This window comes from Arvicanthis niloticus, chromosome 9, assembly GCF_011762505.2.
Source record: "Arvicanthis niloticus isolate mArvNil1 chromosome 9, mArvNil1.pat.X, whole genome shotgun sequence".
Classification (NCBI taxonomy): Eukaryota; Metazoa; Chordata; class Mammalia; order Rodentia; family Muridae; genus Arvicanthis; species Arvicanthis niloticus.
The window spans coordinates 41,704,000-41,716,855 of record NC_047666.1 but is presented as its reverse complement, the minus strand read 5'-3'; the positions used below and the strand labels follow the sequence as shown (position 1 = coordinate 41,716,855).

Genomic DNA, 12,856 nt, shown 5'->3' with positions numbered 1-12,856 from the left:
TGCTGAAGTAGATTTTAATCCCATTGAAAGGGAGGTTAACTTGCTAGTGAGAATGAGGGCTAGCAGGTAAAAACCCAAAAGATTCCAGGGTGGGAAGATACCGCTGCGGAGCCTCACCTGCTCAGAAGAGAAGGGGAGGGCGCAGTGAGTGGGATATAAAGTGAATAAGTAAACAATTAATAATGCTAAATAAATTTACAGAAAATAGATTCCTACTTTTGTGTCTTGTTACATTGCTTGAAACTAGATGGTTGACCCAGATTTAAGGTTGGTCTTCTGATGTCAATAAGCCCAAACTAAGACAAACACTAACCTTAGCTTTCTATATAGCTGTCTGAAAGTATGTACCTGAGATATGGATATGGGCCTGGGAAAGGGCCCTTGACCCTCCCATTCTTGGGACTCATAAAAATTATTAAAATGTGAAAAATTCAAATCACAAAACAAATTGCTGTCCAGTTCACAATACCTCACCTCTTTATTTTTCAACCTTCACATCTCTTCTTCCCTTATTGTCTTGTCTTACTGTTTGTTGGATGTGTCTTTGCTTTTCTGAGTGGGCATGTACCACATCAGGGTAAAGCCTTTCATTTTCAGAACTGAAACTCAAACTCAGAAAGACCCTGGATCTTCCTTTTAGCAATCTAATCAGTCTCAAAGTTTTAATTTGCCCATTCTTGGTATCTGGCTGCATATCTGTCTATGTATACAGTAAGATTATTTTACCTTGTGGTATTCTGTATTCTTTTTTGTGTTTCCCTGGGTGATTCATTTTGAAAAATTAGAATGCGATCTTGCACGTAAGCCTCATAATACATTACATTAATAAAGTACAAAGTGTGTTTCTTTTAATTAATGAGATAGAGATACAGATTCTGATAAAGAGGTTAATGAAGGAGATTATTATTAATCATTAATTGTACAGACGTGGGAGATATTTAATAATTATTAGATTAATTTGGATATGTGGGCAGAATATAATACTAATATGTGAATTAAAGTAGGTGTAAAGGTGGGATGTTTGTGTGGAAATGATGCTGGTAATTGTGGTTCAGAGAAGTCCTGGCTGTCTTTCTTGAAGGTAAGGGCATGACAAGCATTGTCACTGAAGAGTACTCTCCATCCCACTGAGGCTGCGTTGTATATTGAGTTATTTCACTGCTCTTTGTTTCCCTCGATGAGGTGGAGTTCTGCTGTGCTCAGCACAGATGAGTGAATGGGGGAAATGGAGCTGTTGCCACACTTTAGTATGGGTGAAATACGGAAACTTCATGTTTGATTTTTAAGGTGCTTTTAAATTAGTGTTGGTAATAAAATTAGGACATACTTATTCAATTTATAGTCCACAAAACCAGTTTTCTTTGGCAATTGTCAGACCCCTTCAGTAAATTGTGGAATACTCAGACAAATTATTGACAGAAGAAATATGTGAAAGAATGCATGAAATTTACATACACACATACTCACACATGCATATGTATTAGTCATTTGTGTCTGTTTCAAATGTTTGTAGTTTTTTGTCTGTTTCTTCTCTCTACTCTGAGGGTTTGAGGAATTATGTTCAAACTCTTTCATATGGTTACTCTAATCAATTAGTTTTGTCTTACTGTAAACTATTCTTGATCATGTTATTTTCTTTTAACTATGTTTGAGATGGAATGTGTTTATAAAGCTATGATTTATACTGGATGTGTTAATGGCATGAAGAAAACATAAGGAATATCTGTTACCAGCCAATTCTTGTTTTGAATTTGAAAGATTTCAGATGCCATTTATTCCCCTGAGCAACAACTCTACTGACAATCGTATCTTCCTCCCTGCTTATATAGATGGTTACTGTTTTAAATATATTTTATGTCTGGGCATTTTCCCATACTTTGACTACATGTGCATGGACTTCTAAAAGTGTGTTACCATTTTAAATTTCTTAGTGGCAGTTAACACAGAGCATACATGGACTACTTTTTATTCTTGCAGGCCAATGCTTACCTGTGGAATCTTTTGATGATTTCATACACACACACACACACACACACACACACACACACACACACACACACACACACACACAATCTTGATCATATCCACTTCCTTCTCCCCAATCTAACATCTCCTGCATCCAGTTAACACAACCCCTCCTACTTTTGTGTTTTCTTTTGTCTTTTTCTTTTTAATAACCATTGAGTCAATTAATGCTGTCTCCATGTACATGATGTGGTGATAATTCACCTGAGCACGGGCAATTTTGCAGCCCTACAACTCCAAGGAAACATGACTGTACCCCACCAGCAGCTATTAGGTACCCAGTTCCTAGCTGCTCACCCAGCTGTGGGTGTCTCAGTATTACTTTTTTCATCACTTACATATATTATTCGCTTGCCAACAGTTAATTCTTTTGTTAACACAGTCAAATGTGCAGCTGTTCTTAGCTTTGTGTTTTAAACGATGTCTTTTACCCTGTAGTTATCTTCCCTGACTTCTCTCAATTGTTTTTCATCTTTGTCTTTATTGTGAAATGAAAAGTTATTCTCTTGAAGCACTAATAAAAGCTTTAACATTCGGCTTCCCAGATTTAAACCTTCAATCCTTTGGATTTGATTTTGTGTGTCTTGTGAGAGGGTGACATTTATTTGTTTATTCCGAAATTTCCAGTTAACTGGATTTTAGTGACACAACAAAGTAGTTGTTATTTACTCTTTAGTCTTTCCTGCTTTGCAAAAGGCATTTTCTGGAAGAATTTTGGATGGGTTTCTAGTTATTCCTTGCTCCTACCACATGCTCTTCATATATTTTGCTGAATTCACTATGGTATACATAAAATGTTGAATGGATATTTCCAGGTGAGGATTGAAGAGTTGCTCTTGATTTAGGAACATGTAAATAGCATTACAGTTTCACTATGAGATATGCTGTTTACCCTAGATTTAAAAATATTTTCTTTAATATTTATTTTTAAAATCATGTGTGTGTGTGTGTGTGTGTGTGTGTGTGTGTCTGAGTCTTCATGCATGTGGGGCATATGTGAATGAAGTGTCTGTCCACAGAGGCCAGAAGAATGTGTAGGATCCCCTAAAGCTGGAGGTATAGTGAACGTGGGTACCAAAACCAAAACTTGGATGCTCTGCAATAGCTGAGCCATTGTTTCAAACCACATCCTAAGTATTATAGATGCTCTTGAAGAAGTTTTATCTTATATCCCATTTACTTCATGGATTTCAAGCAATGTGTCTTTTGATTGGAAAATTTTAAGCTTCCCCCACCCTTGGTTTTCTATTTATGAATACTGTGATATATGTCTTGAGCAACTGAGATGGGTGTTCCTTCCAACTATTTCAAATCTTCCAAATCTATTTTTCTTTGGCATTTACATCTACTTCTTGGTATATTGCCAACTCCTTATTTGAACACTTCCATTGAGTTTTAATATCTGTTATGACATTTTCTCCCCAGTTCATATATTTATGTCTCATTTGTCAGTCAAAGAACCAAAGACCTTCAGTTTTAAAATTCCACGATTTTATTTTAGGATACATTTTGTTGAATGTAAGTTAATTGCTTTATGCCTTTCCAGTTACATTGAGAACAGAAATCTTTGCATATGTTGTTAATTGGTTAATTTTGTTCTCTGACAACTTTATACTTATCTAGAAGTTTTCTTTTTTTCTTTTTACTTTCACCTATTACTTTCTTATATTTTCCTCTTTTCTCTTATATCCTTCAATCTTCACTATGGGTCATTTTTCTACAATTATGGCATTTTGTTTGTTATATGCCACACTGATTTTAACTAGGATTGTCTATGTGGCCATGTATATGCAACTATTTATCGGAACCTGGTGGAATCACTATTTGGTACCTAACTGATGGTTACCCCTTCCATAGAATCTATTAGTTGTCAAAAGTTCATTATTATTATAATTAAGGATAGTATTTGTAATTTCTATTTCTGGGATCATATCTGTATCTTATGAAGAAAGTCCCAATGAGGTGTAATATAGATCAGGGTAGCCTGAGAGCATGCCTGTTTAGAGAGTCTTGATTAAGATAATTGATGAAGGAGTATCCAGTACACTTTGGGTAGCAATATCCATTTACTTTGAATACTGTCCTGGCTAGGAATGTAGAAGTGTAAGCTAAGTTCAAGCATGTATGCATCTCTCCTCTCGCTTCTCTTCATTGTGGATATGATATGATAAGCTGATTTATGTTTCCATTATTTTGACATTCTCACAATGCTAAATTGTAACCTTAAATTATGAGCTAAAATAACTACTTTCTCCCTTAAGTTGTTTTTGTGAGGTTGTTCTATCACAGCAGTATAAAATAACTAGAAGAGATATCTACTTTTGGAAATGATTTCTGTGAGTTTATTTTATATAGAGTTAATACTGCCTCTTTGATTATTGCTTTTTTTTCTATTGATCTAAGCACATATTTCTGCAACACTCATTCTTTAAAAGATTATTTTGTGTGAAGTTTAGGATTCAAGTCCCATACAGTAAAGCCAATCTATTTAGGCTTTAGCCCACTCTCTCAATTACCAACCAAGTTTTTGGGAAGAATGTTTTCCCTTGTGCTTTAGGCTCCTGCTATATAAAGCCAAAATAGCAGAATCTTTCTCAACAAGTGTCAATAATAGATGAATTATGCTTATGAAGCACTTAGAGGGTGCCTAGAGATCCTGTAGTACAAAGATAACACACTTTCATTTCTCTATGATTTAGAGGGTTTCTTCTAGGAAGCATGTCACATGAAGCTTTCAGCATATGTTTTCTATTTTTCTTTTCTCTAGATTCAATCTTTGCTTCTTTGGGCTCCCCATTAAACACATTTAAGCTAGCCTCATGGTATCTTCTATCTTTTTATTCTCTTCTTTCTTATTTTCTTCTTCATACCTCAATGGCCTGCAGTTACTTCCCTAGCTATAACTTATACTTCTTTCTTTCATTATTTCCCCTCTAAGTTCTGCTTAATTTGTTATCAGACCAAATGTCAAATGCTAGTCAGTTTATATAACTAACTAGGGAGTCCATGCATGTTAGTATATTGGCACTGTGTAGCCAATCATTTATTCAGTTTTCATGCAACTTGTAGTGTATAGTTGCTAACGAGGCAAACAGGAAGCCGTTGATCCAAGGAGCCTCTTATAAGCTTCATGTCATGTTTCTCACGTCTAGCCATCTGCCTTGTCATTTTCATATGTTCATGTTTTCTATTCAACCTAGCAGATTTTTTCTGATGATATGACTTTTTCCTTTGTTTTTTTAAAGTATAAAGAATTCAGATACCCTTCCTTTATCCTTATAGTAATGCTTTCCTAATTCAGCATACTGCACTATTCTGTGACTTGTTGATCGTCTCTTATTGGTGTTGAATATTTTTGCCTTTTTTTTTGTTGCAAATTTGTTTTTCAGCAGAGTTTCTAGCTGCCTTTGCAAATGTGTGATTCTTGTTAGTTTTGGTTGAAAGAATATCCATATCCAGCAGCTTTTATCGCCACAGCCAGGAACCTCAGGGATATTACTAACTAGGGAGCCACTGCAAACTTATTATATTGGCACCATGTAGCCAACCTTTTAGTCTGTGTTCATGCAACTTGTAGTGTACAGTTACAGAAGTTACAAATACAGAACCATTGATCCCCTGAGCACCCTGGAATCCTGATGTCATTATCAAATACCACATAACTTTACATTTAGAGATACTTGAGCACTTTTGATTCATTAACATTGAATGCATGAGCAATGACATTGAAGTCCATGCATGAGCAAAGCTTATGTTTCACTTGCATTTTCTCCCTGGAAAAACTACCTCTCCGTAGCCATGTTTTCACACACAGGAACACTAGAGAGTACTTCCAAGCTACACCAGGAGGCTGTAGTAAATAGTGAATTTAGCAGTAGAGGAGCACAAATATATGAACAATGTGACAGCCCATGTATTGAGATAGATCAATTATTCCCATCGTGAAGGCAGAAACAAGACTAAGAATACTGCTGTCTTTCTATTTATTTAGGAATACATGAAAAGTGGACTTAAGATCTCACCCCTCTTTATATTAAAAAACGTCTGAAAATCTACATTTTAGGCCAGGCATCTTATAAAGTAAGTCACATTTTATGTCTGAAGTTGATGGCTAAGGAACATTGATTACAGGTTAGGGACTCTTGGAAATCTAAGCCCTTTTAGGTTTGGGTTGAGCAGAGCAACACTCCAGGTAGAATGCAAAAACCTCCTTTATTCAATGCCACGTTACATTCTTTTTTAGAGATTTATGGTCAATCATAGTAAAACAACATATAATGGATCATTCTAGAAAACAAGAAAGTCTTTAGTTTTAAATTGCATATCATTTCCTATAGCATGATGAATTCTCATGCTATTGTATTTGGCCTGATCTGGGCATGAATTATCATTTTGTCCAGAATATTTATATTGTATGTACTAGACAGCCATTGTTAACTGTCTTGATAGTCATATTAACATGTGTTGTATCAAGCTCCTTATGTGCAAGAAACTCTTGTGTATACTAATAGCCCCAGAGAGAAAGGATGCTGGTGGTAGAAACTCTGATTGGCCATGGAAAAGCTGTAAGTATTTTTATAAATAAGAAGATGAAAGTTTATCATAGCTTTATATATAAGAACAATGTAGTATGTACAGAGTTTATTATTATTTAAAAATTCATGGATACAACATGACATATATTTCCATCACAATCTCATTTCAAGGATATGGACAAATATTCTAATCATCTTGTTAGGTGTTATAAACCAAGGAGTACAACCCTTCAAGTATTCAGGATGTATATAGAAATTCTTGAGAACCAAGATTGCACATACTGTTTCCACATGAAAGCCACCATATTGTCAAGATGTCCTTGTCATCCTCTTTACCCTCACAACACTGCCTAGCAACCACTGTAAGAACCCTAACATTTGTTTATGATTCAACTATGCAACTTCAGTTTTTTTATTAATTTCATTTATTAATTTTCATCTAATTGGCACTCATGCAAATACCATGCAACTACAATTCTGTCATTTCTTGAGAATCTTTATATTTTGTTCAGTAAACGACATTAATGACCAAGAGACTGACCTTGTTTGAAAACTAATAAGGTCTAGGGTATGATAGAGAAAAAGTACACTTTATTAAAAGTTTACCCTGCTTTCTAGTTTTGTCATCATTTAGCCTACATAGCTCTCCCTCTTTCTATTCCCAAATAAGCCTTCATCAGCTGGGCATCAGTCTGTATCAATGGTTCTGTCTAGCTTATCTATTCTCAACTGCCTGGTTGAATCTGAATGGGTTTAAAGTCATTAAATTTGGTAAACAATTTGGGGCTGTTTAGTTCTGAACTTCAGTCATTACTAAACAGTCAGTTTCTAATAATGGATGTTTTTCACCATTAAACGTTCCTACTTTGTCTTCAATCTGCAGCCAGACCCCTTTTTCACTATATTTTATGACTTATCCATGGTCTCACACAGGTCTCTCACTTGCCCTACTTTAGTTTCTCTCTAATGTGTTCTAGTCATCTCTCCTCAGAGCCTCTATTCTTCTCTATTCTCCTCTGGCTTCTATCCAAGAAGTAGACTGACTTTCAATTCCACCCTTTCCTGAAAAAAAAGCAAGCAAACAAAATAAAACTCTTCTAGTTGTTTGATAAGAGAATCAGAATTTTATTAATATCCTTGATGTTGAAGGTTCTATCTTGCTCTTCATTTGGACCTTCTAACTCATTCTTGCTTTACTGTGCAGCCAGCTCAGTAGCTGGCTGTTCTTCCAAGAACTGGGATGTTCTCAGAGCCTTTGCTACACACCCCTTTCCGTGTGGTTCACTCTGTTCATTTTAGCCACTATCAGTGTCAATTCCTAGAAGCCACTTACTGCCCTTGGTGTTTTCATTCAAGGCCTTGACCGTTGCTGCAAATTTTACATATTTGTATTTATTTCTCTCTAATTTACATGATTGAAAGATTATGCTGATCACTGCTATAGTCCTAGAACCCGGCAGATGGCCTGAAATTTAACAAGTGTTCGTTCAATATCCATTCAATGTATGAAATAATGAATGAGAAATTGAGGACCCATGAAATTAGAGCTTATCATTTGCCTTGCTCACAATGCCTTGGCTTTGCAGACTATGTGATTTAAAAGCCAACTCTGTCTGCATTAAACCAAACAAGAATCAAACAAAACATAGCCTCCTAGGGCTTATCACTCATGGACTTGTGACCTAGATATTGAGAAGAGACACCTATGAAATTTAAAAGGGTTATATTAAATTATGACTTTGCTCTCTTAACAAGGTACATAAGACAGTATACGCTGAACAAAGAGATGATTTTTCTTGTTTTCCTGCTCCATGCATTTGTAATTTTTTTTTATGTAAAGTAGAAATTGACCATGTTGCCCTGGCAGTTTTCTCGTTCCCTTTCAGGAGAGGGGTAGCACATTTTTCAATTTTATTATACTACAATATTTAAAAGCTTGGTGAGACTTAAAAAGTGAAAGTTGGACAGAAGCATAAACAAATGCAAAAAGTTTAAAAGTTGACCCCCACTGTGGCTGGCTGTTATCTGAAAAGAAGAGATATGGAAGACTAATTAATGAACCTTGAGTTATAATTAGTCGGAGCCCTGTTCTCTGAGAGTTGTAGGCAGCCCCATTTCTCAGAGATAAACAATGCAGCTAAAAACACCCATTTCGGCTTCGAACATAAGTGACTTTGATGAAATTTGATGCTGTTGTGCCCTGCTGGTCTAAAAACAACTTAAATTAAAACAAAGGACTACAACTGACTATGCAAATTATATATCACTACATTTAAAACTTTAAATGTTTTCTATAAACAGATATTTTTAATCTTATTACATAGAAAACATGTGATTTTTGTTTTCTTTGTTTGCTTGTTTATGGTTTGTTGAGACAGAATTTCACACTGTAGCTTAGGATGTCCTGGAACTTACTCTGTAGCTTATGCTGACCTAAAAAGCTCAGAAGTCCACTTGCTTTCTCCTTTCAAGTGTTGGGGCTACAGATGTGAGCCACCACCTTCTCAAATCTTGTGCTTTTTAAGAATGATTTCTATAGAACACAACATATTTTAATATATATATTTATATATTTATATAATATATATATTAAAATTATATATTATATAAATTATATATTTAATTATATAAAATGAATATATATTCATTTTATAGTTTCCCATACATGGAACACTTTTGTGCTTTTGATAATTTTAATCATTTAAATATTTGTAAATATTTAATCTATGCAAATAGAGTATTCATGAAATAAACATAATATATCAGCATAGCATATATTGAGACTTTTTTTTTCTTGTCTATATCTGAGTTCTATCCATGTGCTCCTCTGTTTGTTATGTAACATCTTTTTTATCCATCATTCATCAGCCAGTGGTGTTTACAAATGGTCCTACTTTTTTAGTATGGTACACAATGCTATTTTTTTTTTTAGAAAAAAATAAATTGTTGTGTGCATATACTTTAATTTTTGTTGTATATATACTTCTCTATGCTCAACTTTTAAAAATATCAGATTTTTTTCAAGAATCAATACCATAAAACACATTTCTGTAAAACATGCTTGAGAGTTCCACTTTCCTCAGACTTGATGAGCATTTATGGAGACCTGTTCTCCTAACCAACCAATTGTCTCTTTCTGCTCTGGAGAAAGATAATAATAGAGCATTGCATTTTTTTTCCTTTGCATTAGTGAGCTGTGCTCTTTCCTCTCATTTTCTTTATACTCACTTTAAATATGCAAATTCTATAGGTAGAAGTCATTAATTAATCAACTTGTGACTGTGGGTTTCAAATTGAGAGTGTTATGTATAAAATGAAAGACTGGAATAATCATACCCATGGTTAACAATGGACAAAATTTCTTCTAACCTTACTTTGCTCTTGAATAGGAGTGGCTTGACTTCTTTGGCTTCAGTTTCTTCATTTTTAGGGAAGGACCAAATGTATTCTTTTAAACATTCTATGATTCTCCCATTCCATTCTGTTTTAGGAGTTATGCCAACATTTGGGAATAAAGCCCATTTAAATGGCGTCTAGATCTGAAATAGCTGAGAGCTTTCAATAACATGTTATTTTGTCTGTGTGTTGTGAGAATTTTCCCAATATCACACTGTAACAATGGCCTTTAGAATCCTCTAGCCTTTTCTTCTTTATTTTTTTCCCCTTTTTCCCCCTTACAGGCAGTGCTTGTTGAGACTAACAACTAAATGACAGGCTTGGAAACTCTATTTTTGTAAGGCGATGTAATTTAAGGATTGGAAAGTAATGTTTAAACTCCTTCAAAATCTGTTATCTGAAGGGGACTCGTCTGTCACGTGTCTATAGATGTTGATCTTCAGAAGTGGCACTTGTTTGCTGTAACCACAGAGCTGTTACTTTAGAATCTAAAACCCTCCCTAATCCTGTGTTGCACTCCACTGGCATTCAGTAACACTAACACTCATTGTTTAATCATTTTGTTTTGTCTTGTTTTTATTTTCTCTGTTCCTAGTTATAGCTTTGCCAAGTAACTAAATGATTTTACCCCAGCCATTTCAACCAACAAGAATCTAAGCAGTTCATTCTGAGGAGTGAGATAAGGCATGTAGCTAAGAACACTGGCTTTGAAATGGGGCCCTGTCCATCTAGATGAGCAATCAGGTTGCTGTATAAAATGTGAAATTTTTTACAGTCAGTCTCCTTGAGACCTAAGAAGGTATATTCCAATTGCCTGAGCAGATAATTGGTTTCATACCACATAGTAAGATGCACATTTTAAATTTTTATTCTGTGTCATTAACATAATATAGATGTATGAGGTATATAGCCCAGGCTGCTTCTTTTTAGTTGACTTCATTTTCTGACAGTTGCCAGTTATAAGAAACCTCTAGATTGAGATTTTTTATTTGTGATATCAACTTAAGTTTACTTTACCTTCTGATGACTTTTATAGATGTGTTTTGGATGGACCGTGGCAGAATGGAAGAAAAAAAATGCTGCCTCCCTTTCAGTCTTTATAAAACTGTGCCCTTTCCTTCCAAGTTGAGTATGATTATAAAAAAAAAAAATGAGTTTCTGAAATTCCATCTTCTTGCAGAATCTAGTGCCTTAGACACTTGAAATTTTCCTGAGGCCATCACCATGAACCCATCTAGCCCTTTCATTAGCTGATATTTTTCTATGTGCCTTTTTTTTCTTGTGCCAATACAATGCCATTTCGGTGGAAGTAGATTGAATGTTCCTCATTTTCCTGAACCTCAGATAGTATCTTCTTTTTATGGCACCCACTTATTTTTTTCTCTCTCCTCTCTTTACTCACTTTAGGAATGTTTCTGTATAGTTATTCTATTGGGACTTCAAAGAATCAGTCCATCTAACTCTAAAAGCAATTTCTGGACTATATTTAGACAGTTGCGGCATGTGTGTAGAAGACAGGTCTGGTTGGTGAAGGAGTAGCTAGCTGCTTGGATGGCATAGAGACAGCTAAAACCAAATGGCTCGTGAAAAGCCTAGAATTGGACTCTACCTTTTAATGTGAGCAAAAGTACTGTTGAATGTGTTTGGTGTTTGATAGCATACCTGAAATACCTGAAACATCATTTCTAGGCTGTTGTGTTCTCGTGATATAGAGAACTGAGAATATTCTGTAATTCTTCTGTGTGAGCATTTATTTAATCGAGTCCTGGTGTGATATTCATCCACTCCACCCCTGGGATTCTATTTTGCAAATGTTGGAAACATCCTTAAAATCGTCTCTGAAATCTGTAACTACTCAGAGGAATGATTTCTTTGGAAAGTTTTATGCTCAATCTCTTCTCTCTTTCATCTCCATTTACTAGTACTAGAATTATAGTTGTAAACTGCAAAGTGGCTTTGTTTGATAAAGGTGCTATTTGCCCTAAATCCTTATCCTGCATCTGGTAAGGAATTTCTTGCATGGTAATTCATTTCAGAATAACTTTTTCTTGCAAAAGACATTTGATATTATTTGTGATGTTTTGGTTTTATGTATTGTTTGCTCTAATTCATTCTGTCAAATAAAAATAGAACATACTACTTAAAGGTACATTTTTTTTTTTTGTAAAAATGTGTTTTCTACAAATTACCCTTGGAACTTTTAATTTCAAAATCCCCCAAACTATAAAATGGACTATTTCAACACTTTAGTTAATTAATTATTGAAATTATTAATAAAGAGAAAACTCCTGGAATGAGCACTAATCAGTTTCTCCCAGTTATGTGTGGAGACTGTGACTAACAATATTATCTGTCACTTTCTCACTGAATATTCTCTCCCACAAAGAATACTTATATATGGCGATTTAACATCAACAGATATATTTAGCTCCTTTGGCTGTCTTTTATTCTAAATATCTTGTTAATGAATTCCAATCAACAAGTTCACTAGAAATTTTGTTTTAATGAGTACACTGAGAAGTGCCCTAAAATTACACATTTAGCTACAGGTTGACATGCAGACAGCTTGCTAACAAAGAGCATCCTTCAGCTGAGAATCATTGGACAAAATTTCCTCAATGACAATTCACCTAAGATTTGCACTCCCATTCAAATACATGTTAATATTAAGATGTGCAATTATACATGGTCCATTTTCCCACTGTCAAAACAGTTACATATCCAAATCCATCCTAATAGCTTCAGCATAAAATCTCAGGAATCGATTACATTTTTTATCATATTTTATTTGTCTTTCTTGAATATGACCATTATTGTCATTTGGACTTTATTCATGGATTTCTAACACTCTGCTTTTATGATATCAGAGATACAAGCTTTGTGTTTTGAGAAGATGCCCA

The 12,856-nt window shown here is 34.7% G+C and overlaps 1 protein-coding gene across 1 annotated transcript in view; it reads left to right on the top strand.

Annotated features, from left to right (window-relative positions):
* Cntn3 (contactin 3) overlaps positions 1-12,856 on the top strand; it is a 354,703-nt gene that overhangs the window by 130,502 nt on the left and 211,345 nt on the right. The gene's annotated exons all lie outside the window — the stretch shown is intronic.